We start from the raw sequence: 26172 nt of genomic DNA on the forward strand, positions 1-26172 counted from the left end.
CATGTGGGATACTCTTATTGAAATATAAACGGCTTGATTTGTGGATGGATAAATGAGATCACCTCCTCCTTGTCTCTGGGTGTGGACAATGGGCGCCACATCCCAGCCCCACCGCAGGCAGAGCTCCGAACAGGGTGCTGCAGATGGATATGAGGTCCAGGTGGAGGACTATCCTGGGAATCCACCCAGGAAGCAGGCGCTCAAGACAGAAAGCACCTTAGACTGTCAAACAGCTATTTTGTGAGCATGCATAGAGCAATAGCCCCGTGTGGCCGCTGAACACTGGCGTGAATGCTAGAATGCCTGAGGAACTGAACTTTCGATTTTAATTAATTTAACCTAAATACCACCTGTGGCTGGTGGCCATCCTCTTGGCTAGCATAGCCTGAGGATCTCCTTCTCGCCCTGCTTCCTGACCCCCCTGGGAATCTGGTTCTGAGTCATTGCTTTCCCTGGAGGACGCTGAGTCTGAGAAAGGTGAGGGGGGAGGTCTCCACGGGCCAGTGGGCCCCAGCTTCCTGCAGCTCTCCTTCCACACTGTGTCCCCTCCTCCAGGATCCAACAGCCCACAGTCTGAGAGGCAGCTGTAATGTCAGCGAAGACAGGAGGGTAAATACACACAAGGAAACCAACTCCAAGATGCAGTGATTAAGGAGCAGGCCTCCTGCTGAGACAGCCCTTCCTAGTGAGCATCGCAGGTCTCAGTGTTGGGGCCACCACACTAGGTGCCTGGACCCAGCTCCCTCCCAGGGAACCACCACAGCCTCTTTCCTGGCTCAGGGTCATTTGCAGCCAGCGGCCCCTGCCTTCCCAATAACCCATCCTTCAGGGTGAGCTGGGAAGGTGCCAACTCATTTTTCCATGAGCCTTTTCCGAATAAACAGAGGGAATCCAGGCTGATACAACCATCATCATGGGAGCATGGGCGCCCAGCCTAAAAGCAAAGTCAGTCTGGGAGACAGGTCGAGCCTGGGACAGACCGAGGAGCCGCAGCATCCTCTGCTGTGAAATCTCTCCCCTGGTGTGTCACTTGCTGGGACTTGGTTTTCCATTTGTTGTGTGAAACTGATGATTAAATCAACATATAGGACAAAAATCTTCTGTCTAGTGCTCCACACAATGACTGGCACATAGTAGGTGCTCAAATGTCCGTCCCATATTCAGAGCTTCGTTGCTAATTCGGTCGGCCAGCTGGGATCCTTGGAAGTGGTCAGCACTCCGCCCAGGCCCTGTGTGGGGCCCTATGGAGACTCCCACGTGACAGAGGACCTGCTTCTGGAACTAAGAGGGATGACTCTTCAGAGCCGGGAGCAGGAGTCTCCTTCCCGCCACTAACACCAGGGAAGACGCATTTCTCCGGCCTTCCTGCTGCACGGGGCCCTCAGTACCCTGGTTTGCAGCCACTGCCTTGCTCCCAACATGCTTTGTAACTTCGGGCCTCAGTCCCTTCACCTGTAAAGCGGGGGTGGACTCCCCTTTGGCACTGCCACTCGACCATCCCACAGCCTCCCTACAAAGGGAGATGAGAACAGGCTTGGGGACTGTGCACCACAATGGGGACTATCCATGCTGTCAAAGTGCTCCGTCCCTGCCTCTCAGGTGATGATTCTGCCGAGTCCAGAATAAAGGAAACTCTGCAGCCCCCTCCCTGCTCACCCTCTCTTCCCGCTGCCCAGCTGCCTCTTTCATTCCTCTGCTGTGAGCGGAAATTTGCATATTAATTTAAAAATGAGATTAGTTATTAGCCTTAACCTGTCTTGTACCACCCAAGGCATCTGGACCTGGGTTAGGTTCAGTGTTGCCACAGACTAAAGATGGGAGAAAATGCTAAATCATTTAAGCCCATTTGTCTGCTAATCCTCCGGTTTGGCCGGGCTCCCTGGAGGTGAGCTGGGAGGTGATTGAAAATGGAGGTTCCCTGAGCAGGCATTTGAGAGTGAACCCTGCCAAGCTGTGGAAGGCACAGGACCTGATGGTTTCCCCCTCATTTATCCATGAGAAAGGAAAGATAGGGGTGTGTGGGGGCCCCAAGGACACCAGGGCAGGGGGATAGTGTTTCGGGACACAGGGCGAGCCACAGGGGCCAGTGAAGTACAGTTTCAAGCACAGTACAGGGAGCCTCTGCCCCCTCCAAGGTTCCAGGGGAAGGAGGAAGAGGGAGGACATGGTGAACCCCCTCCTGCAGAACCCCCACCTGGCCCCTTCCTGGGATCTTTCCAGCCTTGGGCCTAAGAAATGGCTAAAAGTGCCAAGGAGCAGCCCGGGCTTGTATTTTGTTTTATCTGAACACATAGTTTCTTTTTAAAAAGATGAATTTAAGGCCAACGCTGTCAAGTCAGGAAATCTCACTTAGAAATTCAGGTGTCTACTCTGGCAACACTGGGTCCAGAGTGTCCTGAAGCCAGAGTGGGCTGGGGCTGAGTCCAGCTGCCCACTTAGGCAGAGAGAGCCGGAGGGTCCCCAGAGGCCCGCCAGGCAGGCTTTGCCTTCTGATACTGCGCCAAGCACTCTTGCATCCACGTTTGCCACCCTCTGTTCCAGACATAAAGGCCCTCCCATTGCAGATCCCGCAAAATGGACCAGCTGCAGGTGGGTGATGGGAGAATCCCAGGCTCATCTCCCTTGGGGGTTACGAGGGTCAGTCACACCTGGGCAGGGCAAGGCAGGCAGCGTTTCCAAAACACACTCGGCCAGGCTCTAGCCGGGTGCCAGGCTAGCGAGAGGTGAAAGACGTGGCCCCTAGTGCCCGGAATCCTGGAAGGAGGATGGGCTCTATCTATATAAGAAAAAACAAAAGGTATCTATAAGAGAGAGGCCTGCAACAGAGGGACCCAGAGACGGATTTGCTGGCTTCCCAGCACCGGTGGAGTTCAACAGAGACGGAGCCCAAGCCCGCAGCCCTGACCAGCGTATTCCAGGAGCAGAGCCTCCGCAGGCCTGGGCAGAAAATGCAGTGACTGGTCTGGGCTCCAGGGCAGGATCTGCCAGCAATTTGCTTAGCAAAATGCCCCTGGGCACATCCCCAGACATTCCTGAGTGCCAGTGTCCTCAACTATAAAATGAAACTGATGGTGCTTCCTGTCGGCCCTCCTTCCAGGACCAGAGGAGGGTGTGAGAGAAGAGGCCTCCTCTGCAGGGAACTTAGAGGACAGCCGGGTACATGCAGGGCTGCTGGGACCGGAGCCAGGGGCCCGCCAGTCCAAGTGCAGCCTCCTCCCCAGAGTGCGGAATACCTGGCACCAGCCGTAAGGGGTCCTGTCTCCTGCCACCAACCAAATGCTTGCTTATTAGCGCGGTTTATCGCCGCTGTAGGGATTATCTGCTGCTTCATTAATTTCTTAGCAGAGGACACTATGCCTGTCCCTGTACATCTGGATGACCCTGTACATCCCCCCCCACCTGGGGCCTGCATTATCGTTACCTGTTCAGAGTGGCAGCCTACCTAGAGAACTTGTAAGTCAGTTGTCCCTCTGGGCCTCAGTTCCCTCATCTGTGAAATGGGCAGTTAGACCACTGTTAAGAAGCATATTACTCTTCTGTTTCTTCCCTGAGAGTCCCTCCCTCCCCACCTCCTGCTGTTCTGAATCTCAAAACAAAAAAAAAGAGTGGGCAGAGAAAAGCCATACTTGGGCTTTTCATCAATTAAGCCCTCTAATTATGTGGGAATCAGTTCATTAATTGTTTCCAATGGGCGGGGCCTCAGCTATTGGAAGGGGAGTAGAAAGTCCCTTGATTGCTACCTAAGTGATTAAAGGAAATGAAGCTGAGTAAATCCCCAGCTCATCTCTCACCACCGGGACTCTGGCAGGCTTGTTAGCAAACGTGGAAAATGACCTGTGTTTGACAAGATCTTTCTCGGGTTGAGAATGAATCTCAGATTTGGGTCCGGTCTCCGCAGACCAGATTCCTCGAATCGCTGCTCAGCGGGCTCCCCGGTGCTTGGTCAATGCAAGCTGGCGTTAGGTTTCATTCGTTTGCCGGCCTGTCTTCCCTGCCTGGAAGTCAGCATCACCCATGGGTCTTGCTGGTGTCTGCCCCAGAGCAGGCCCTGGGAGGATGATTGGGAATAAATGAATGAATGATGCATAGTATCCTAGAAACATTCATTCACTGAGGATTAGGCCTGCAAGGCTCTGTCTAGTTTATCTTCAGTGTATTCTCGCTGAGTCCTCCCTGCTGGGGGGTTCTGCAACACCAGGTGTTCTGGGCCTTCAGGTTAAACCTTGGTTGCTCCCTTTGCCATGCTCCTCACTCCTAGGCCTGCTGTACTGCATCATAAAACCTTGGTGATCAGTGCCAGGACTAGAGTGAGGCAGGTGAGACAGTTGCTGGGGTACAATGTTTCAGAGAGACTCCAAGTAATCAAGTAATATTTTAATGCAATATGTCAAAAAATCAAAATTAATGCAAAAACATCCATGATGAACAAAACACAAAAGTTTTAAATAAAACAATCCTGTACTTGCAAGACCCTGCCTCACTCACCTCACCCAAAAAGGGTCTTTCTGGAGAAAATGGCTCAAAAATATCTCCAACTGGGAATCTGACAGTAACATTTCCATCTGTTGGCCATGACTTTGGGCCTTTGGTTTCCCCAGAAATCATGGCCTGGGGGATACTGATTTTCAAATGAGAAAGGGGTTTACTATGTGTGACATCAGCGCCCCTCCCTCACCAGCTGTTAGAAGTTGAACTGCCCAGAGTGGACGGCCATTGAAGATGCTGCCAGATGTGACTGGAAGACAGGCATTTTAGAGAGAGCCAACAGAGCCAGGCTGGGGTCGTGGTGGCCACAGAGCATGTGACATGGTGGCCACATATTCTGTCTCTTGGAGTCAGGCACTGACATAATTCTGGTGCCCCAAGTGCCATGGGGTGTGTGCTCTATTTGGGATATTGGTACAGAGAAGGACCCTGTGGACCCTCCAGGCCTCCTGGCCCAGTTACAGCTCCCACCACAGGAGAGATGGCAATGTGCGGAGACATTTTTCATTGTCACAATTGGGGAGGAGCTTATTATTAATATATAGAGGATAGAAGCCAGGGATGCTGCTAAACATTCTACAATATACAAGTCAACCCTTTCAACAAAAAATTATTCTAAAATATCGATAATGTCAAGGCTGAGGTAGAGAAATTACGGAAAGGGATTCAAATCCCCATGGCTGGTGAGCGAGGGACAACCTCTTCCTCTGAGTCCTCATGGAAAGGCAGCTGCCTCTCGGCCGGTCCCCAGAGTCCTGGTCGGTTCCTCCAGGCACACTTAGGACCAACTAAGTGTGTCTGGAGGCATTGCAAGACAGGATTTCATATTCCCCTAGGTCCCTGTCACTTTCCCTGGCTTCAAGGAAGTCCTTCCTGAGAGCTAGCCTTAATCTCTCCTGCTGCAGTTCAAAATGGTTTGATTTCTTCTGAGGGATGGAGATCAGATGTCTCTCTCCTGCTTCTGTCTCCTGCTCCACACCTTCTGGCCCTTTGAAATAATTCACCAGAATATTGCTGATTGAGGTTCCCAGGTCAAAGAAAAGAAAAGCAGCTCAGGTATCATGACAAAAGGTGAGGGCAGCTCTATTTCTCCCACACCTTCTACATTCTGAGATAAGCCGGCACCGAGACACCTCACTGTAGGCAGGCGGCCTGCGTCGGGTTAATTACCGCGACCCCCCGAGTTCTCAGCCCGAGCTCACAGGCTGGGAGTGAAATCCCTCTCTGGCTCAAAGTGACAAATCCTCAATACGGAGACAGATCCTATTTGAGACAGAGCCCACGAGAGCCCGTTTCTGTAAATTGGGTGAGGATTCCCCCCACAGGAACCATTAGTTCCCCCACAAACACGTGCTGAGCGCTTCCTAGGCGCTCCGGCCGGGGCCCTTGATCTTGATGCGCCTGGGAATCCTCCGGGGGGCTTTAGCTCAGACTCCTGCGCTCAGCCCACACTGTCTCATTCAGCGGTCAGGGGAGCCCAAGAATCTGCATTTCTAACCAGCTCCCGGGTGCTGCTGCTGCTGGTCGGGGACCACACTGAGAACCACTGTGCCTGGTTATTCCAGATACTGGGGATACAGCAGAATGCCCTAAGCAGTAATCATAATGTGTAAGCAAACGATGAAGTTGGTTAGAGGTGGTAAGTGCTATGAAAGAAAGGAAGTGTAATAGCAGATTAGTGGGAATCAAGGATGTGAGGAGAGGGAATGGGAGGGGTTGGCATTTTAAATACAAGAGTCAGGTCTCATTGAAATAGGGTGACCAACCATTCCACTTTGGGTCTGTCCTGCTTTTAGCACTAAAAGTCCCACAGTTTGGGGAGCTTCAGGGTCCCGGGCAAATCCAGACAGTTGGTCGCCCTGCCTTGAGGTAATATTGGAAGGAAGACTGGAAAGAATGATGCGGTTGTCCATGCAGACATCTGGGGGAGGAGATTCTAGGCGGAGGGAATAAATAGAGCAAAACCCTGGAGGTGAGAGCTTGCTGATGTGTTCACGGATCAGTAAAGAGGCTGGAGGGGAAAGGCTGGGCACAAGGTCAGAGAGGTAAAGGGGTGGGGAGGTGCTCAGATCATCCCAGGCCTCCAGGAAAAGGAGCAGCTGCTGGTGGGGTGATTGGCCTCGACTACCTTAGGGAGCTGGAGTGGCTTCTCCAAAGTAGGGGCAGGGAGGAGCATGTCTAGAGCACAGGGATCCACTGGAGGATTTTGAGCAGAGGTTTCACGACCTAACTCACATACGGATCACTCCAGCTTCTGTATTGAGACAGACAGTGGGGAATGTCTTAGACTCTTCCCCCAGTGCAGAGTCCAAGACAAAGGCTTGCACACAGGCGGCTTATTTATTTGAATGTGCCCTTGGTCAGAATCAAACCTGGGACCCTTCGGTCCACAGGCTGACGCTCTAACCACTGAGCCACACCAGCCAGGCCGGTGGTTTATTGGACCTGTGATTCCATGGAGCAAGAGGTAAGGACAGGAGAGTGGAGCTGGAAAGGGAGAAAGCCAGAGGAGAATGTATTCCTGAGCTGGCCATTAGCATTGGCTGCTGCAGTTTGACTTTGACTGTGACAGGCTGCTGGGAGAGATGCATCTCAGAGCTCTCAGCTTAGACAACGAAAGGGGGAGCACCCTTCCGCAGTCTTCCTTCCCCGGGGGTCAGTGTGGCCTCACTGGCCGTAACCACTGCACACTCCTGGGTGCTCGCGTGTGCCTGCTGAGTGGGCTTCCGCCGGGATCCAAGCCCCAGTGTCTGGGACCCCGGCACAGGAAGGGAGAGGTGTACGGCATCGACCTACACAGGGTGCATTTAACTTCTAACCTGCGTGATGCTGGTGTCACCTGCACAGGACCGATTGCCATGGCAGTGGCTGGAGTGAGAAGTGAGGACAAGGAGGTGGATAGGAGAGGTGTCTGATACGCTCCACCCCCAAAACACTCAAACCTTCTTGGGCCTCCTCTGTGTCCAGTCCATTGCAATTTCCTTCATGGTGGCAGCTGCCTACAATCTCTGCCCAAACTTAATACAAGGAGATAAGTGGAACTAGCTCTAGTCCCTGTGTTTGCAGCTGGTCCCGAGACCACAACTCATATCGCCTTCTTGCTCCAGCACACGTCCTGAAGCTCCCTCTCCCTCAGCAGCTGGCCTGGGTTGCCTGCCTGGTGAGGTGGGTTGAGCCTTATCTCAAGAGCTCTGCGCTCTCACCAAGGCAATCACAGCCTGGTTGCCTTGCCATCGCCAGGCTGTGATTGCAGCATTGTCTTTAACGTTGCCAGGCATGGAGGTCCGAGGGACAGCTCAGTGTATTTCCGAGTCCTAGATGTGCTCCTCCCTCCCCGTCCCCAACGTGGAACAGCAGCCTCAGCTCCTCGAGGTGGTCAGGGCCAATTACTTCCACTCCCACAGTAACTCCTTTCTGTGCTTGCTGGTCAACTGGCAGGAGGAGCCCAAAGTGACCTTGTTGTCATCAGAGCTTCAAGTTCATTGAACCCTGGTGGAAGTGTATTCCATCCCTGGGACTCTGGCAGAGCCCGAGACTATGAGGCTTGGAGGCAAACATTCTCTAAGTGCTTCGTTAGGAGTGATAGTGAGAGGGGCCCTGTTCATCAACCGTTGGTCCAGCTTGTATCTGATGGGATGACACCCCAAATCTGAGGGGTATTGTCAACCGTCAACCTTTCCTTCTCTTTCACCTGCACACACGCTCACGTCTGTACATAGTCACAGACACATGTGCATGCAAAGATGTCCCCACTGAACACCCATCCCCCAATCTTTCCCATCCTCTGGCCCTCTCTCAGACTTTCTGCCCAACCCACGGGCATACTCCTAAGAGCACATAGCTGCTCTTGGTGGCAGAATTACTACTGTCCTTGTCCTTCCTGAGGATAAAGACGTGCCCAACCCAAGACTAGGGCTCAACCTGTCATCTCAGTTTCTCTCTAGTGATCATGCAGTCTTTACTGTTCCCACTTATTGGAGACCTCCATGAGTGTGCTCACACACACCAGCATTCTAGGACCTACCTAATGGACACAGAAGCTAGGCCTCTGCTAAAGCATGTTCATTTCAATCGTATGTTGTACAGTAAATGGCAGGTCTTTGTTTCTGGGTCCTGCAAAAGAACCTCTAAATTTAGAATTTCTCATGCTATTCATGGTGGACCCTCCCACATCTGAGTTTATGCTAACAAGATGACTTGGGATGGGGGCAGGTCATCCAGAAAGACCAAACATGTGATTAGATGGTGGGGACTTTGAGCCACATAATATTAGCCTCACCTCCTAGGATGGGTGGGGGCTACAGATGGAGTTCAGACTCGTGGCCAAGTGTGTCAATCATGCCTAATGGAATCCCAATAAAAATTCTGGACATCATGGCTTGGATGAGCTTCTCCGGTTGGTGATAGAGATTAATGTCTGTGGGGGAGATGCAGTCCGAGAACACAGAAACTTCAGATCTGGAACCTTCCAGAGCTCACCTGTGTCTCTTCTTTGGACTAGCCTTGATTTGAATCCTTTATAATAAAACTGTAAGTAGATCACTTTCTTTAGTTCTATGAAAAGTTCTAGTGAATTATCAATTGAACTAGTGGGTACCTCTGAATTTATAGCCAGTTGGCCTGAAGTACAGGATGCTCTAGGAAACCCTCAATATTGTGGCTAGTGTCTGACATGTGGGCAGTCTTTTGGGGACTGGTCCCCACCTTGGAGTTGACCCAACTCCAGATGGTTATTATCAGAACTGCCTTGCACCCAAAGCTGTGGTGGGGATGACACACTGATTAGGGACAGGCTAAGAAGAACCTGGTTAGAGAAAAGAGAACAGAAAGTACCCACAGAAGGCAGACTAGACCCTCCTCCCTACTCCCACTGTCAGAACATGCAGAGGCAGACTGGATATCCAGTCATCCGTACTGTGGAAATATTAACATAATTTCATCTCCATTGCTAAAGAGCTGCTGCCCTGAGCCCTTCAGGGCCTCGCCTGCCTCTCTCCCAGGACCCCCCAACACTGACCGCCGTAAGCTCCAAAAACAACACATAGCACTGAACAGCAAGCCCTGCAGGCTACAGCTACTCTGGCTGGTCAGTGTCGAGCCCCCGATTTTGTGAGATGCTTTAAATTTGAGCCCTGAGTCAAAGGGATCTCCGTAGGGGGCCTGTCAGCACCAACCTTATTTCCATGTCTTGAGTTCTGCAGCTACTCAGAAAGAGTGCTCTGGATCAGGGTTTCAGGGCTGAAAGGACTATGCACAGAAAATGCTAAATAAGTGACGGGAAAGTGAAAAAGTCAGTCAATTTGGTTATTTGGCAGCATGTAGATTTAGAAGTAACCCATGTGTCAGATTGGATTCAATATCGGTCTTTTTTTCCTTTCCTACGTTCAGGCCTAATCAGAGTCAGCAAGCTCAGATGGTGCCTCAGACTCTCTCTGGATGAAGGCGGGACTCTAATTGCTTTGCTCCCCGACTCGGAAATTTTGGCCAATTTTAAGACACATAAATAAGCCTGTTGTTCAGACACAGAGGCGAGCGGGATTTATTAATTTAAATGAGTTGATTTGCGGGTCTCTGGGGAAAGGCGCCTGCATTATTTACTTGAGGTCCCAGAGTGTAAATTACAGTGAATTTTCCCTTTATGTTTTGGACCCGGTTGAAGCCAGGGCATAAATTTCCTCAAGTTATTATTATTATAATTCATTATTCATTGAATGTTGACTCAGTGTAATATAGGCAGCCGCAGAAAGACGCGGTCCTCCCACAGGGCGGGAAAGGCCTGTCCCTGTCCCTGTCCCTGACAACCCCAGAGGGAGATGTAAAGAGCTTCTGGGATCAGAAGAGGGTGCGGTCTCCCAGGGACACATCTGGAGTTTTCTGGTGTCCACCAAAGTCTCCCTGAGAGAACCAGGCTTTCAGAAGGGAGAGTGTAAATGCAGGTTCCCTGGTGAATTGGCCCAAATGGGCTATTTGTTGACCTTAATTCAGACAAAGAATCCAATAGGGTGGGAGGGCCATGGCCGAGGACAGGGACAGAAGCCAGGCCCTAGGGTGGGGGAGGAAGGTAGATGATGCCATCTGGGGGCCAGGTGCTGGGGTAAGAGCTAAGTGTTCGCACAGGTGGGAGGGAGGGGTGTAGGCACCCATTCCCCAGTTGCCCTCCCCCACCTCGGTTCATTTCTTCCCACCTCCCTCCCCACCAGGCTGGCCTCCTGTTGGGAGCAGAATTGTATCTCTTTACTTCTCAGTCACACCAAACAATTGTTCAGCTTGAAGGCCCAGGCCAGAGTGACAGAGTGTTTAGACCTCCCAACAGAAAGCAATTAAATGCCTTTTGGAGCTGCTCACAAGTGCAATAGGAATTCGAATTAAGGAGACAAAGATGATTTCAGGATGCCTAGATGGGTGACCAGTGACAGGGTAATGACATGCCTTGCCCCCTCCTTCCTGTGAGCATTTATGGAGCATTAGTTGTGTGCCAGATTCTGTGCTATGTCCTCAAGGCGTCCACTATTGGGTGATGGGGGGAGGGGGGGGAGGGAAGGGATCTGAGGGTGCAGGGAAATTGCTGAACCTCAGTAAGCCTCAGCTGCCCTTCTGTGGAAGTGTAGTGCCCCCCCCCCCCCACTAGGATGGCTGTGAGGGAAATCCATGCAGTGGTTAGCAACTCACACACACACAGATCAGCCATTTATTCCTGTCATCAACAATAAATGTTACTTATATATTCAGCGTACTGAAAAGCTATGCTTCCACCAAGCAACTGCTTTCATTTGAAATTTGCGATGAAACACTCATACATGTCATAGTTGCACAGCTTCTTGACGAAGTCTCACAACCTGAGTACACCTCTGCCACCCAGACCCAGATCAAGAAACAGGAGATCACCAGGACCCCAAGGACCCTCCCTGCCGGCTTCCCAGTCACTGCTTGCCCCCAGGAATGACAATTATCCTGACTTTTAACAGCATGGATGATCCTACCTCTGTTTGTCCTTAAAAATGAAACTGCCCGGCCTGTATGCTTTTGCATCTGACTTCTTTCATTCAACCTTGCGTTTGAGGGGTTCATTCATTTTGCAATTGGCAGGCATTTGTCGGTGAATTTTGCAACTGATTGTATTTTTATGGGGCTTGGAGTCAAAATAATGGTGCACGCCAGGAGCTCCACAGGACCACACGAGGGCATCTGGCCACTTACCTTGCTCTCACTCTCCCCCCTCCCACATTTTCTCATGTACTTGATTCTATTTTGGTGAAGCATAAGAATGTTCACAATTTATCTCAAGTCCCAACTGGAATAATATATTTGGGGAAATAATAATAATAACTGAATTAACCTTAGTTCTTCCCTCCCCAGTGCAGGGCTCCTCTCACTATACAATTGTTCAGGGAGAGGCCGCTGCTGCTGAAGCTGATGGTCCCGGCTCACATGCGTCCCTGCTAACTATGCACCAGCCCCTATTCTAGCCTGAGACCTGTACTGACTCATGAAATCATCAGCAGCATCCCTCATCACAGCATACTTCTATCTCCCTTTTCAGTGAAAGAAATCAAGGCAGAGAGGCTAAGTGTCTTGCCGAGGCCACCAGCTGGAAAGTGGTCAAGCTTAGGTTAGAGCCCAACCTGAGCGGCTTGGTTCTGGAGCTCTGCTCTCAGCCAGCACCCAGCAGAGTGGTCATGAAAGACGTCCTCTGAGCCACCGTCTTGTCATCCCTTTCAGGGCAGGGCTCCTGGCTGGCCCCCAGCACTCTCTTCATCTGTTAGCAACCACAGCGTGGTCTGCAGCCTCACCTGGGCACCTGTGTGTGTGGCTGGGGCGTGAGTGAAGCCTCTGGTTTCAATGCAGATGAGCACAGGGCTGCAGGCTCCAGGGGAGCAGTCTTCTTCCAGCCTTTCCCAGCACCTGGCATCATTATCAGTGTCTTTCTGCAGAGCCACAGGCAGCCTTCAGTGGCACCAGCAGCTTTTAATCACAGAGGGAGAATCTCCGCAAACCTGCCTGAGTAGTTTACAGAGGCAGAGCCCACTGCGTGGCGAGGAGAGCCAGACTCATCTGTGGAGGAATTTACCCCACGGCCAGGCCAGAGGTTTCCACTCACAGACCTGGCCCAGGCTCTTTACAAACCTTTTTTATTTTTATTTTTAATCCCCACCTGAGGGTATTTTCTCCATTGCCCCTCAGAGAAAGTGGAAGGGAGAGAGAACGCCATTGATTGGCTGCCTCCTGGAGATGCCCCAAATGGGGACCAAACCTACAACCCAGGTACGTGCCCTGACCAGGAATCGAACCCACGACCTTTCATTGTACGGGATGATGCTCCAGTCAACTGAGCCACACCGGCCAGGGCCACCAAGGGTGATTTTTAAAGAAGCAGAGATGGGCAAAGCTCCTCCCAAGCCCCAGTGCTCGGAAGGGACTGCCTGTCTGCTAATACTTTTTGTGGTCACACCTGGGACACAGGATTGATGCTGTGGCTACTGAGCACCCATGTGGCTCAGTAGTCGGCATCAGGTAGAGGAGCGAAGGTTCAGATGGGTTAAATGATCTGTCCAAGGTGACAACATTGGCACATGGCACAGCCAGGATCAAGTCTCTGGCAGATTTTAAACATGTGCCTGCTCCCAGTGCCGCCTTGGTCTCCCACGGACAATGGCTTTGACATGTCTTTGACTGCAATCCATGGTAAGAAGTAGATTTGACATCTCCCTGTGTCAGAAATCACCCCTGTGCCCCTTGGGGTCCACTCCCCTGCCCGGGAGCTGTAAGGCACTGTGCCCCTGGTGGTCCTGGCCTTCTGGCTTCTGAGGAAGTTCCTCCCAGGAGGGCCAGAAGGAATGGAAGGGGGGACAGTGAGGTCGGGTATTTTCTCTCCCAGCTTCCTTCCTGCTCGGTGGCAGTGGGCTGGCTGTCCCTCTACCACAGCCACTGCTCCTCGCAAGGTGGCCTTTTCTACGTGGCTCCCCTGTGGGTACCGGAAGGCACCCCTCTCCATGTTCTTTCTGCCTGAGGGGTAGAATAGCCCTGCTGCTGCTAGTGCCTGGCTCCTGCATCAAGGGTCGCCTGTTTCCCACCTTTTAAATAGTCTCTCTATTACACCCTGCTCAAATGCTTCTCAATTAAGTGTGTCTTCTGTTTCCTTTTGGGACCCTGACTGGTGCAGGGATCTACTGCACACACACACACACACACACACACACACACACACACACACATACCTGAAACAAAAGTTTCAACAAACTTCATCCTGCCAGGCCCTACTTTGTCTCACCAAATAATTAAATTTTACTTCATTCTGAAAAAACAAAACAAAAACATTCTAGACTATACCCATGGTAGGTAGGCTCCATAGTGATCATCCAAGCCAATTCTGTCCTTTTGGAAAAAATAAAACACACAAAAAACTGAGGTCCAGAAAAGAAGTCATTGTTCAAGGACACCTTGCTCTGGGCAAAGCCTGGGCGAGCACCCAGACCAGGTGACCACTGACCCTGCTTGCAGTGAGGAGACCCGCAGTCCCACTGCTCCGGCCTTGGGGACCCTGACTCTCCCATGCCTTCTCTCCTGGAAAACTGGCTGGGTGGTGGGTATCTCCTCACTAACCAGCTGACCCTCTCATGCCTTTCTCTCCCAGAGAACCTGCTTCTCCAAGACTGCCACTTACTCTTCTGCTCACGAGTGGCACTGCCAGAATTTTACTGAGCCTTGCTTGTCAGACCTGGAAAGGGCCTTCGCTGTCACTTGGTCCAGCCCACTCATTTTACAGGTGAGGAAGCATGTCACAGAAATAGGACAATGCTACTAAATCAGCACAGGCCTGACCCACAGCGCAGGGCCGAGGCCATACATCAGAGAGAAATGTCTGCATGCTCCCCCAGCCGAGGCCCCACAGAGCCTAGGAGCCCACACACTGTTCACAGCCAAGAGCCAAGAGTGCCTTTTGGGAAGCCAGGAGGTGCCCAGCCATGACCACCATCGGCCCCGCCCCCTCCAGAGGACATGAAACCAGGAGGAATTCACAGACAGGGAAGCCTGAAGCTCCCCCTTGATCATGAGGGGCTGGGTTCCCGCCTGCAAGTCAGCACAGCTGATGGACACTAGGAAGGCAGAGATTAGGGCTAAGTGAGGAGCAGGGCCCAAAGCAAACGGGGTGGCGACTCATGATCTCAGTGGCTATAGTCCCTCTCCGGTCTCTGTGGTCATGGTCTCCAAAGTAGGGAGCACTTTGTCCCTAAGGGTTAAAAAGCAGACTTTGGGGTGAGGGGCCAGGAAGAAAATATTACCATTACCATTTACATTTATTTTTATCTTTAATAAAATTCTTCCTTCTATTACTATTTAATATCCTGCCTTTCAGTATTACATGTATAAAACATAAATTCATACTCTTGGGGTGAGAGCCAAAATGTGTTCATTCCTGGGATACAAATTTGAAAAGGTTCTTGGCCGCTGCTCTGGGGAACCAGGGACTCTCAAAGTGGGGTCTATACCAGACCCACCTGGGCAGCTGGGCTCAGGGGCCCCGGGACACACCTGCTGCAGCCTGGCCCCGGGGCGCAGGGCCAGCCAACTGCAAAGTCGGGTCCACGCTTGGGGGAGTCCATGCCGCCTAACAGTTGCTAACGGTCACTCCGGACTTGGCCTCTGCAGCAGTGAGAAGAATCGCTTAGTCCACAGTGGTCACCTTGTGCCTATCTGCTGAGCTGGGTGGGTGCCTCTCAGTACTGGGTCATGGGTGCCTGCCCAGGGCTGCACATGGGGCTGAGTCCTCAGGGGTGCCCGTCCTGACATAGAAGGGGCTTTTCTTGTCTAGTTTCCACAGAGCTGCCCATGGGCTGGGGTGGCTCCTGGCTGCTTCTAGATCTGCCACTGGGGGAGACTGACCATTTGCTCAGACGAGGCTGGGATCACAGAGTGAGGATAGCACCTGTGAGGGGAGGAGGAAAGTGTGACTGAGACACCCCAAGACTGGCTAGGCACCCCAAGGCTGGCTAGGGTTAGAAAAACAGCTCAAGACTGGCTAGGGATAGAAAATCACCCCGAGACTGGCTAGGGTTAGGAAGAACTTCCCGATGTGAAGGTCTTGACATGCAAAGTCATAGAGAACCCAACTCAGGAAAGGCAGGTGAAAAAGAGGGAGGGAAAAAGTGAGATAGGAAAAAAAAAGTCAGATGAGAGGGAATGAGAGAGGCAGAAGTGGAAAGAGAAGACTGGAGACAGACAGTCCTCTCGCGATGGGGCGCAGGGAGGCGTGCCTGGCAGTCAGCGCGGCCTGCCTGCCCTATGGGCGGTGGGTGGGGTCAGGCTAATTTTAGGGGAAAAATTCTGTCCCCCGACCAGTGTATATTCCTTTACACTGGCCAACAATGGCTGGGGGAGGAGGGAGGAAGACTCCTCAGACCAGGATGTCTAGGACCTGGCGGAGGCGAGGAAAGAAATTTTCAGCGGATACTTTTCCATTGGCCACTAGAGCCAGTTGCATCCGTGTTTCAACATCTGAGCCATAAACCAGCAAATTGGGTTGTTTGAGCTCGGATGCTGCTGCCGATGACATTTCCCTGGCCATATGCACCAATTGGAATTCTCCAGGGCGATTGCTATTATAGCATCATCAGGAGTGTATCTTGGGAGCATATGGGTTTTGATGATTTAATAACCAGGCCCTGGAGCCTATGCCATGGGGAAAATGTTTAGTCTGGTGAAGAGAACAGGCAAGTCCAGCATCTTCTCCTACAGGCCAGGGCAGAGCTCATTTAAGAGAGTGAAAGTAGTAAAAGTTGCAAGGGGAACATTTGCTTGTTTAATTGGCCATAGATTTTCCTGGCAATAGTTCTGCAGCAAGATAAGGGACCTCTTCAAGGTCATGTGTCTGGGTATGGCTCGTTGAGGATGCAGGATAGCCTGGGTGGTTGGTTTTTTTAAATGAGTTTGCCAACTTCTCTAGGACATCCATCAGCTGATGAATGTCTATTGTTGAACCGATGGTTCCTGCCCAGCTAGCCTGGCTCTCAGCCTATAACAGCTATGTCCGGAGGAAGGCAAAGATGCAGGACTTGCCCTGGGATCTGGAGTGCTCAAGGCATTGTATCCAGATGCCAGGGGCATGGACCCCTCCCAAGGTCAATGGTTCACTGTGCAGTTGGAAGAAAAAACAGGCCACCTCTGTGGAAAGCGGTGAGCAGCAGTGCCTATGTCTGGCTTGCACAGGCCCAGGCTGGTCCTCTGGCTGGGCCTACACCATGGTCTCAGACTCATGATCTGCTGGAGCAGACCCTGGGATTCCCCAGATCTGACCAGAAGCTGATTTTATAGCATGGACAGGGGCCTTAGGGCCTTGCGTCCAACCGCTTCTTTTTTCAGATGAAGAGGTTGAGGCCCACAGTAGCACCCACATCTCTGTGTGCTGCTGTAGCCTGAGAGCTCTCCATCCCTGCCTTATGATATTGTCCAGCGTCGGTGTAGCCACTGTGGTCCTCCATCCCCCAATGAAGATTTCCATGAGGCCATGGCCCTACGTTTTATTCTCGGGGACTTGCCACAGAACTTGACAGTCAGCAAATACTCAGGAAGTGCTGGAATGAATGAAATGGATGGATGGATGGATGGATGGATGGATGGATGGGGTGATCTGCCCAAGGACACACAGTTGGTGGTGGCAGAGCCAGGACACCCAGGACTAGCACTGATTCAGTGCTCCTGAGGCCCCATAGCAAGGGGTAGAGCGGAGGGGTTGGGTACACAGGTGTCTGGCCCCAGACTGCTGGAGTTTGAGTCTTGCTTTATTTTCTAGCTGGGAGGTGGCTGTGGAGTCAGGGCTCTTAGATTCCCTTTCAAGGAGGAGCTGTCCAGTGACAAGGGCAGTTAGTCGACAGCCTCAGGCTCCAGCACTTTCAGGATCAACCCTGACTCTGGAGCCAAGGCCAGATCCTCCTGGTCAGCCTCAGTCAATGACCAAGCATGGGGGCTGCAGAGGTCTGGCCATTTCTGCCCAAGCCGGCCTCCTCTAGTAGCCGTGTGTTCTGGAGCTTGGGCTCTGTCGTGGTACGAGGTGGCCTGAGGCCCGCCCAGGCCCTTTCCTTTCCCAGCCTCCAGGCCTGCACTGTGCTCTGAAGGCTCTCTCTGCCCAGTCCCGCTCCCCCCCCTTCATACTTTCACAGGCAATACTTCTCACACACCCCAACCACTCTTAGTGTCTACTTCCCAGAGGACCCAACCAACACAAGCTGTGTGACCTGAGACAAGTCCTGTAACATCTTCAGCCTTCATTTTCTCATCTGTAACCTGGGCCAATGGCCATCCCTGCCTTGTAGGGTAGTTTTGAAGAGTAACAAAGTCTATGTATGAGGCTGGCACAAGGTAGCACTCAATACCTGTTAGCCAGTGCTATTCCTGAGGGACCCTGCTCTGCCCAGGGGTTTCCATTGCAGGGCACCCAGCATCTGGGTGAGGGAATCACAGCAAGATGGAGCCCTTGGGTTGATCCATACACACTGATGGATGCACCTGAGGTAAGGTTGTAGAATCACAACTCTGGTCCCCTTTCCTGGGCAGCTACCAAAGGAGCTAACAGAGGACAGGACTGGGCCAGGGCTGAGCAGATCGCCCCATGTCTGATTTCCTCTGACATTCTGTGTCAGGAGTCTGAAAACTCTTTCTTGGCCGGATATGGGGTCCCCCAGTTCCCGGGGCCGCCTCCCGCAGGCACGGCACAGCACACTGAATGTCATGCTTGCTCGACGCCAAAGCTGACAGCGAGACCATTCCAAAAGGCTCCAGCCCACTTTCCAGGAGCAGGGGATGGCGGAGCCGGTGCACACCCAGCAGGACACCGGTTATTTAGCGACCTACGTAAACAAAAAAGGCAGCTGTGCCCGTTTGAGAATTTACCCACATGGATTGGTATTGCTGGACCTGCAGAGTTACGGCAGCGGTGAGGAAGGCCAAGAAGTTGACAGTCTTCTGAACAAAGTAGAAGAAAGAATGAAAGAACTGAGCCGGGACAGTCCTGGGCGGGTGGAGCGATTGCCACCCGTCGTTCGAGGAGGGGCCATTGACAGGTACTGGCCCACTGCCGATGGCCTCCTGGTTGAGTACAACACAGATGAAGCGGCATATGATGAAGATTTGCCTTATGGGAACATTAAAATTCTGCAGGTGAAGCCATTTGGAAACACCTTCATCCTCAGTGGGGATGCTAATTTGGCCTATACCGGGCCACCCTGGGCAGTGGCAATGATTACGCTGGCAAAGAAGCGCTGATCTGGGAGGCGGGGATGGGGCATTTTATGTGGTCAAACTGAAACCAAAGACGGTCACTATGGTAGAGACTGACCAAACGGTGATGGATGGGTGTAAGAAACACACGCAGAAAACGTGTGGTGACGTCTTAGATGACCTCAGAGGAGGCTGCGGCCAGGTTCCAGCAGAGGCCTGCATTCCAGCACCCAAGAGGCGCCAGAGAAGGGAGGGTCTCATCCTGTCATTATGATGTGACAGCCGCCCCGATCTCCGCATCGCCCATCTCCGGAAGAAGATTCTGCCTGGGAGTGTCTCAGGCTGATTCTTGACCTCTCCGTGAAAGTACTGAAACAGGATGGGAAATATTTTCACAGGGGAACCGTGTCAGTTTGACAGAAGCCCTGTCACTCTATGAAGAACAGCTCAGGAACCGTATTGTCCTGTGGAATTCTCAAAGGAGATGTCTGTGTCCCTTCATACTTGGGGTTGTGGGTATTTCACACTGTTTGGAAGAAAGCTGGACCTTGAAGATCAGTATCCCCTAATCACGTGTGCTGCGCATAGCCTTCCTGACCTCCATCTGCTGTACATGCCATCAAAACCCGTCAGGCGAGTGGTTGTGAATTCCTTCAAGTTTTCTTTTTTTAATTATTATTTTTAACTTGAAAAAGCAAATGGAAAATGTTAAGTTTGATGAACTAGGGTGTTATTTTTTGAAGGTCGGCTGAAGGATGATTAGTTAGCATAGCAGAGGCTGCTACGTGCACTGAACCCCGAGAATGTGATTTTCATTACTTTTTTTTTTTCTGTGTGGGCCGTTTTTGTTTTTGTTTTGGTAAACTTTGAATTGGTTGTTTGGAGGAATGCACATCACTGTTTTGTTCTGGATGGGAGTTCTTGATGGTGTTTCTTTCCCCCAAAATGAATTGACTTACATGATTGAAATTTGGTGCTTATATGAAAGTTAAAAGAAATGAATTAGCAAGGCTTTGATTAAAATTACAAATGAAAAAACACACCTCTTTCTTAAAAGGCCTCAATAGTAAATATTTTGTGTTTGCTGGTCGTAAGGTCTCTGTTGCAGCTACTCAACTCCGCCACTGTGGCAGGAAAAAACGCACTGTGCAAAAAGTGCTCCAATAACACTATCTACAAGCACGTGTCCTTTGGCCCAAGGGACGTAGTTCACTGAGTCCCGTCCTGTGTAATAAATATGACAGTACTGCCCAAGGGTAACTGATTCCATCACCTGGTCACAGTGATTACTGGGGGGGGGGGGGGGGCGGGGTACAGGGAACACATAACCCAATGTGGGTTGATGAGCTGGGAGACATTTGCTGGGGGCTTCTCCAAAGCTGCTTCCTCTCCTTTTGCAGGAGCCTCTCAGAGAGAAGCTGTTTGTCTCCAGATGGTATTGTAGCCACTGTTGTGGTGGAGGTTGGGGGCTGTTGGCCAGAAGAGGAAACTGACGCAGGAACAGAGCAGAGCCAAGGAAATAGCAGAGGAATGGGCCAGAGTCCTGCTGACAGTGGGTAACCCTGGATTAAACCGTGCCTGAAGCCGGCAGGACTCTTTGAACTTTTCAACAATTAATTCATCCAATTATGTTGCCTAAGACCAAGCCAAGTATTTTATCATTTACAATTAAAAGAATCCTAACCAATGCAATGAGGAAACTCAGAAAAAGAGCTCCCACTCCCTGCTCCCTCCAGCCAGTGACAAAGAAATGAATCTCAAATGGCAGGATTTCAGGCACATGGATGGCAAAGAAATCTCAGGAAGAGATTTGGGGACAGAGGATTCAGCTGATAGTCCCCAACCTATGAACTGGATGCTCTACCCCAGGCCTGAGAGAGCTGGATGGACAGAGGCTGGGGTAAGAAGAGAAGAGAGCCAGCCCCCCACACTCACACACACCCAAAATGAGAGGAGGGGGCGGGGGCTGGCTGCATCAGGAGCCAGAGTGAAGCCTGCCCAGCTCTGTCCGGCATCCAGGGTGAGTCAAGGCTTAAATAGACCTGTTCCAACATATTGCCCAGGACCCTCTGCCCCCCCTCAGAAGGCCTAGCTCCCTCACCCTTGGCTCAGCTCCCTCTCCCCAAATGCCTCGCACATCTCCCTGCAGCAGCCTGGAACTGCTTCCTGCTGAGCGAACTGCAGCACCGCAGAACCACCTGGAACACTGACTGTCTCAATCAAAGGAGCAAGGCGTAACAGCCAATTAGCCCCTGAGCTAGTTGAGTAAGTGTGCCAGGTGAATTCAATTATTAATTACAGGGTGCAGAGAGCAGAAATGCAATTATCAACCCTTCTCTTTACGGAGGTGGCTGTGGGCGATGAAATCTAACCGGATCCAAGATAACCAGGTTCATGTTTCAGGCTGGGCTGGGTGATGGGTCATCCTTCAGGCTGGGCAGCGGGAGCTCACAGGGCCACACCAGAGGCTTTGGAGTGGCTTCAGCCTGAGCCCGAAGGTGACTCCAATCTGGCATGGGCTCTGCACGGTGAAGGTGTTGGAAGTGGAGGTGGGGGCATGGTTCTGGTCCTAGGTCTGCCCTGATGCACCAGGTGAACCTGGACTAGTCACCTTGCCTGGGACTCAGTCTCTCATTGGTTAATGAGGGGATGTTTTGGAATTAGTGTTTTTCAAAATGGGGATGCTATGTAGAATTATTCTACACATTGCCCAGGGGCACACTTTTGTAGGAATTCTCCCTGCCTCCCCCCAGGTGGCTCCGGCCACTGTGACAACCCAAAACCACATACCCATATATCAGCCTATCCCCTGGGGAGCTAGTCCCCCCCCAGGAAAGAATCATTGTGGTCGCCTTCCTGGAGATCTCTGCGCCCTCCTCTCTGGGCTGCGAGGATTAAATATCACTTAGAAGAATGAAGCGCAGTGCGTCCACTTAGCAAATATAATGATTGTTACCCATCACAATGTCCAGAGCCCCCACCTGAGTATTATTATCGATTTTCAACCCTGCAAAGCACATGTCATTATTCTCATTTCACAGATGGGGAAATTGAGGCACCGAGCAGTTAAATAACTTGCCAGATTTCAACCAGGGCTCAGTGTAACTTCCTAGCCTGGCCTCTCTCAATGGCCCATTTGGGGGGCATATGACAAGGCCAGGCACTTTCTGACCTGTCATAGGTTGTCTGGGCTGGGGGTTGGGGGCAGGGGGTGAAGGAAAGCAGGACAGTGGCCTGGGGCTTCGGGTGACTCCTGTCAGCTGGGGAGACAGGCAGCAGCGAGGCCCTTCCCGATCTTCCCAGCTCCAGGCTTCTCGGGCATCTGTTTATAGATCCAGACTTGGGGTCAAGGAGGTCTCCTCACCCGCTTGGTTAAGATGGTGCTGAGGGGAAGGGAGGCACTGAGCTCTGGAGACATGTCTGTCACAGCAAGGCCTGGGCAGGGAGTTCTCGAGTGTGGCCCACAGGGGCTACACCCAGGGGTGGCTGTAGGAAGGGCATGGCCCTGGCAGGATGCCTGCTCCAATTTTGCTTGGGGCAGCAGAAGAAGGTGAGGAAGGGGAGGAAGGTGACAGAGTTCTCCCAGAGACGTTCAGAGCCCTGTCAGGGGTTCATGGAGAAGCGATGGGAAGGTCAGGGAGACCCTCTGAGATGGGAGGCAGCCTCTTCCCTACAAGCTCCCTGTCCTCCCCATGGTCTACGAGGCCTGGCCACATCTCTAAGTGGCAACTTCCAACCCCCCTGACCTCATCTTTGTGCCACAATGTGCAGGCACCTGACCTTTCTGTCCCTCCTCCCACCTCAGGGCCTTTGCACTTGCGATCAGCTCTGCCCGGAAGGCTTTCACCCAGACCTTCCTGTGACTGGCTCCTTATGATTTGATCTCAGTTCAGAAGCCCCTGCTCAGAGGCCTTCCCAAGCCACCCAGCAGACAGCCACGCAATCCTAGCTACAACATCAATTACCCTCCTAGCACTTATCAGTGCTTAACATTGTTTGTTGTCTATCAAAAAAATATTCCCAGTGCCTAGATAGCGCCTGGTACTTAATAGGTCCATAGTAAACAGCCAGTGAATGAATGAAGGGTGGAGACACAGCGTTGTTAGGAAACTTTAGGTCTAAGGGAGAAGACACAGCCCTGCCCTCAGGGAGCTCTAGCCTGAGAGACACACAGATTTTTCTTGAGTCAATAGTTGATCCACAAGTACAAACAGAATACATAAGTCCTGAAGGAAGGGTGGCTGAGGAGCCATAGGCTTACAGGACTCAGTCACGGAAGACTTCCCATAGGAAGCTGCCTCTGAAAACTCGGGGCTCCACATCTCAGACCCAGCAAAGGGTTCTCTCCCTGGTAGACCAGCTCTGTTCCTCTAAATCAGAGCCAGTCAAAGTGGTCATCATCAGATGTGGGTGGCGAGTGTGATTCAATACAAACCCCAGGATCTCCCTCCCAGGACCAGACATACCCACTCCCTGTGCAGAATAAATACCTGTCTACCTCTCGACTGGAGAAAAGAGCAGTCACCAGCCATTTCTTCTTTCCTCTTGCAGGCCCACCTTTCTTAGCCAGGGTCACATCCTGCCTTCCAACCCTTCTACCTATATCCCCCTTTATAGAATCCAGGACCCCGGCAGGGTACAGTTAGCATTGCAGCCTGGGCGGCACTGCCTGAAGCTGTGCAGTGCACACCTGGACAGCCCTATGCAACAGCCGGCCTTGAAAGGCTCCCGAGTCTCAGCCTAAAGGGGGCTTCAGAAAGCCTAGAGCATGGTCTCAGCTTTAAAATGGAGAAACTGAGGTTCCTGGTGCAGAGAACTTTTGCAAGGTTGTGCAATGCTGTCTTAATGAAGTGGCTGGAAGGTGAACCCACAGTTCTTGGCTCTCTGTGCCATGGTGTCCCTGACTCAGCCTCAGAAACCTGCCGCGCTGTGGGGTCTTCCTAATAAGCCACGTGCCTCCGCTGAAGCACCAAACTTTGGTCCCCCACAGAGGACCAAAGTGAGGACAGAAGTCCTTGTCTCTACACAGTAATGGAGTGAAGAGCAATGAAGGGGACCTGGGGAAGACCCCACACCTCCTGGCAGAGGGGAAACACAGATGTTGGGTACACTTGCAGAGAACTTGCCTCTCTGCGCCATGCCCTGGGCATGACCTTGGGCAGTTTACGCAGCCTTGCTGGGCTCCGGATTTCTCAGCTATATAGACGGGAAAACTAATCATCATTCCCTCATCATGCTATGACCCCCGTGTAGGGTTTCACAGGGAGAGGTCAGCGAAGGGCCTAGCTTGGACCCAGGCCCAGGGACCACACCGGGGCAGCGCCTGCCCCTCTGGAAGCCCCCTCCTCCCGAAGCCCGCCTCCGCCTGTGGCCTGAGCGTGCGGGACGACTCCTCCCCCGTTTAAAGGCAGGACTGTCACTGGGAAGAGAGGAAATCATTGGCGCAGCTCAGCCATTTCCAGAGTCATGTAACCAGCCCGTGTTCACAGGCAGGAGGACACGCGTGAAAGCCTTTTGTCTTCCTCCCACAAAGGGAGGCCGAGCCGGTGACAAGCTGAGATGCAGGCCTGATTCTTTTAAGTAGATGTTTAGGATTCTACTGATACTTTGCTAACTCCCAGTCAAATCACGACATCAAGGGAAGAAAACCCCCATTTTCTACAAAGATGTTGAAATGGCCTTTTCCAATCAGGCAGTGAGCTCTGGGAGGGGGAGCCCAGGCGGCAGCCCAGAGCCGGTCTGCTCATCTGTGTGAGCCCCTCGGAGGAGCTGAGCCGGCATGTCCTGGGTGATGTGGCTGGTGTCCAGGTGACATCCTGCTCTCTGTGTCCCTACTTGGCTGGGGCCTGGATGTCCCCCAGAGGGATGTGAAACCTGTTAATTACTAGTCAGTTACATGTTTGCATATATTAGTTGGTCTGATCATCGACTTTGAATTAGCAAAGACCAGGACTCTCACAAAATTGCCTAAAACAAGATATGTGCAAACAACAGTCTACCTGGAGCCTATCCCTCCCAGCTCCCCACAGCTCCTGTCTCTACCGTGGGAGCTCAGATTCCCCTTTCAGGTCTCAGCTCAAAGGCAATCATAATAATAATAATAGAAACAACAACAAACACTCTAGGGCCTTCACTCTGCCAGTCACAGTTCCAACTGCTCCCCATGGATGAACTCGTTCCCTCTTTTCATAACGGTGGTGGCTTGAGAAAGGGCCACAGATTCCTTCCACTCCTCCCACCAAAGAGGTGGGGTGAACGTCCTCCCACCTTGAACCTGGGCAGGCCCTGGGTCTGCTCTGACCAATAGATGTGGTGAAGCGAAGCTGTGCCCATTTCCAGATCAGCTGAACACTGCCAGCTTCCACTTCCATCCCTTGGCACAGTCTCTTCGGGAGCCCTGGGCCACCACGTGAGACGTCTGACCAGCCCAAGACAGCCCCGCTGGAGAGGCCACATCCGAGCTCCCTAGTGGACAGTCCCAGCTGGACCCAGACTGTCAGCCTTGCCAGCTCAGGTGCCAGGCACATGAGTGAGGCCCTCCAGGCCCCTCCAGTCCCCTCCAGTCCCCTCCAGGCCAGCTGAATAACCTCTGAGTGACTTTGGCTGACACCATGGAGAACAAAAGTACCAAGCAGCCAAGCCCTGCCTGGGTGACTGACCCCCCAAATCAGGAGGCGTAATGAAGTGCCTGAAGTGCCTCGTTACACAGTAGATGACGGCTCAATAACCTCCTAAGGTAGGTACAATGGACGCCACCAACACATGAGGAGACTGAGGCACAGAGAAGTAAAGCAGTTGGCCCGAGGCCACGTGTCTGTTAAGTGGTAGAGCCAGGATTGGAAACCCAGACAGCCTGGCCCCACAGTGCACGCTCCCTCCTCACTCTGAACCCTGTATTGACTCTTCTCCCAGCCGTCCTGACACCTCTGGAACTTACCCACAGGCAAATCTTCTCCCCTCCTGGGTGCAAAGTCTGCTGGAAGGCAGGTCCCATTCCTGCGCATCCTATAGCTTCATTCCTAGCCCAGAGGAAGAGTGCTCAATGTCTGCTAAGAGAGTGGAGGGAGGGAGGGATGAGTGGGTGGTTGGAGAGATGATGGAGAGATGGATGGATGGATGGATGGATGGATGGATGGATGGATGGATGGATACATGGATGGATGGATACATGGATGGATGGATGGATGGATGGATGGATGGACGGATGGATGGATGGATACATGGATGGATGGATGGATACATGGATGGATGGATGGATGGATGGATGGATGGATGGATGGATGGATGGATGGATGGATGGATGGATGGAAGAATGGAGAGATGGGTAGAGAGATGGGTAGATGGATTGCCTTGGATGGGATAGAGCCTAAAAATGTGAAGAGGCTAGAACTGTTTGGGATATGGACTTAAAGTAACTATATGAAGATCAGTCTGAGGGAAGCAGGGGGTCCTAAAGGTGGGAGAGCCACACACCAC

General features: G+C 52.0%; 1 pseudogene across 1 annotated transcript; it reads left to right on the top strand.

Moving 5' to 3' along the window:
- The first annotated feature begins 18189 nt into the window (after window positions 1-18189).
- Window positions 18190-19248, top strand: LOC308558829 (spermine synthase pseudogene; annotated as a pseudogene). The gene has a single exon. The product of its transcript is annotated as a spermine synthase pseudogene (transcript).
- Window positions 19249-26172: the final 6924 nt, after the last annotated feature.

This window comes from Miniopterus schreibersii (assembly GCF_964146895.1).
Source record: "Miniopterus schreibersii genome assembly, chromosome: 6".
Taxonomy (NCBI): Eukaryota; Metazoa; Chordata; class Mammalia; order Chiroptera; family Miniopteridae; genus Miniopterus; species Miniopterus schreibersii.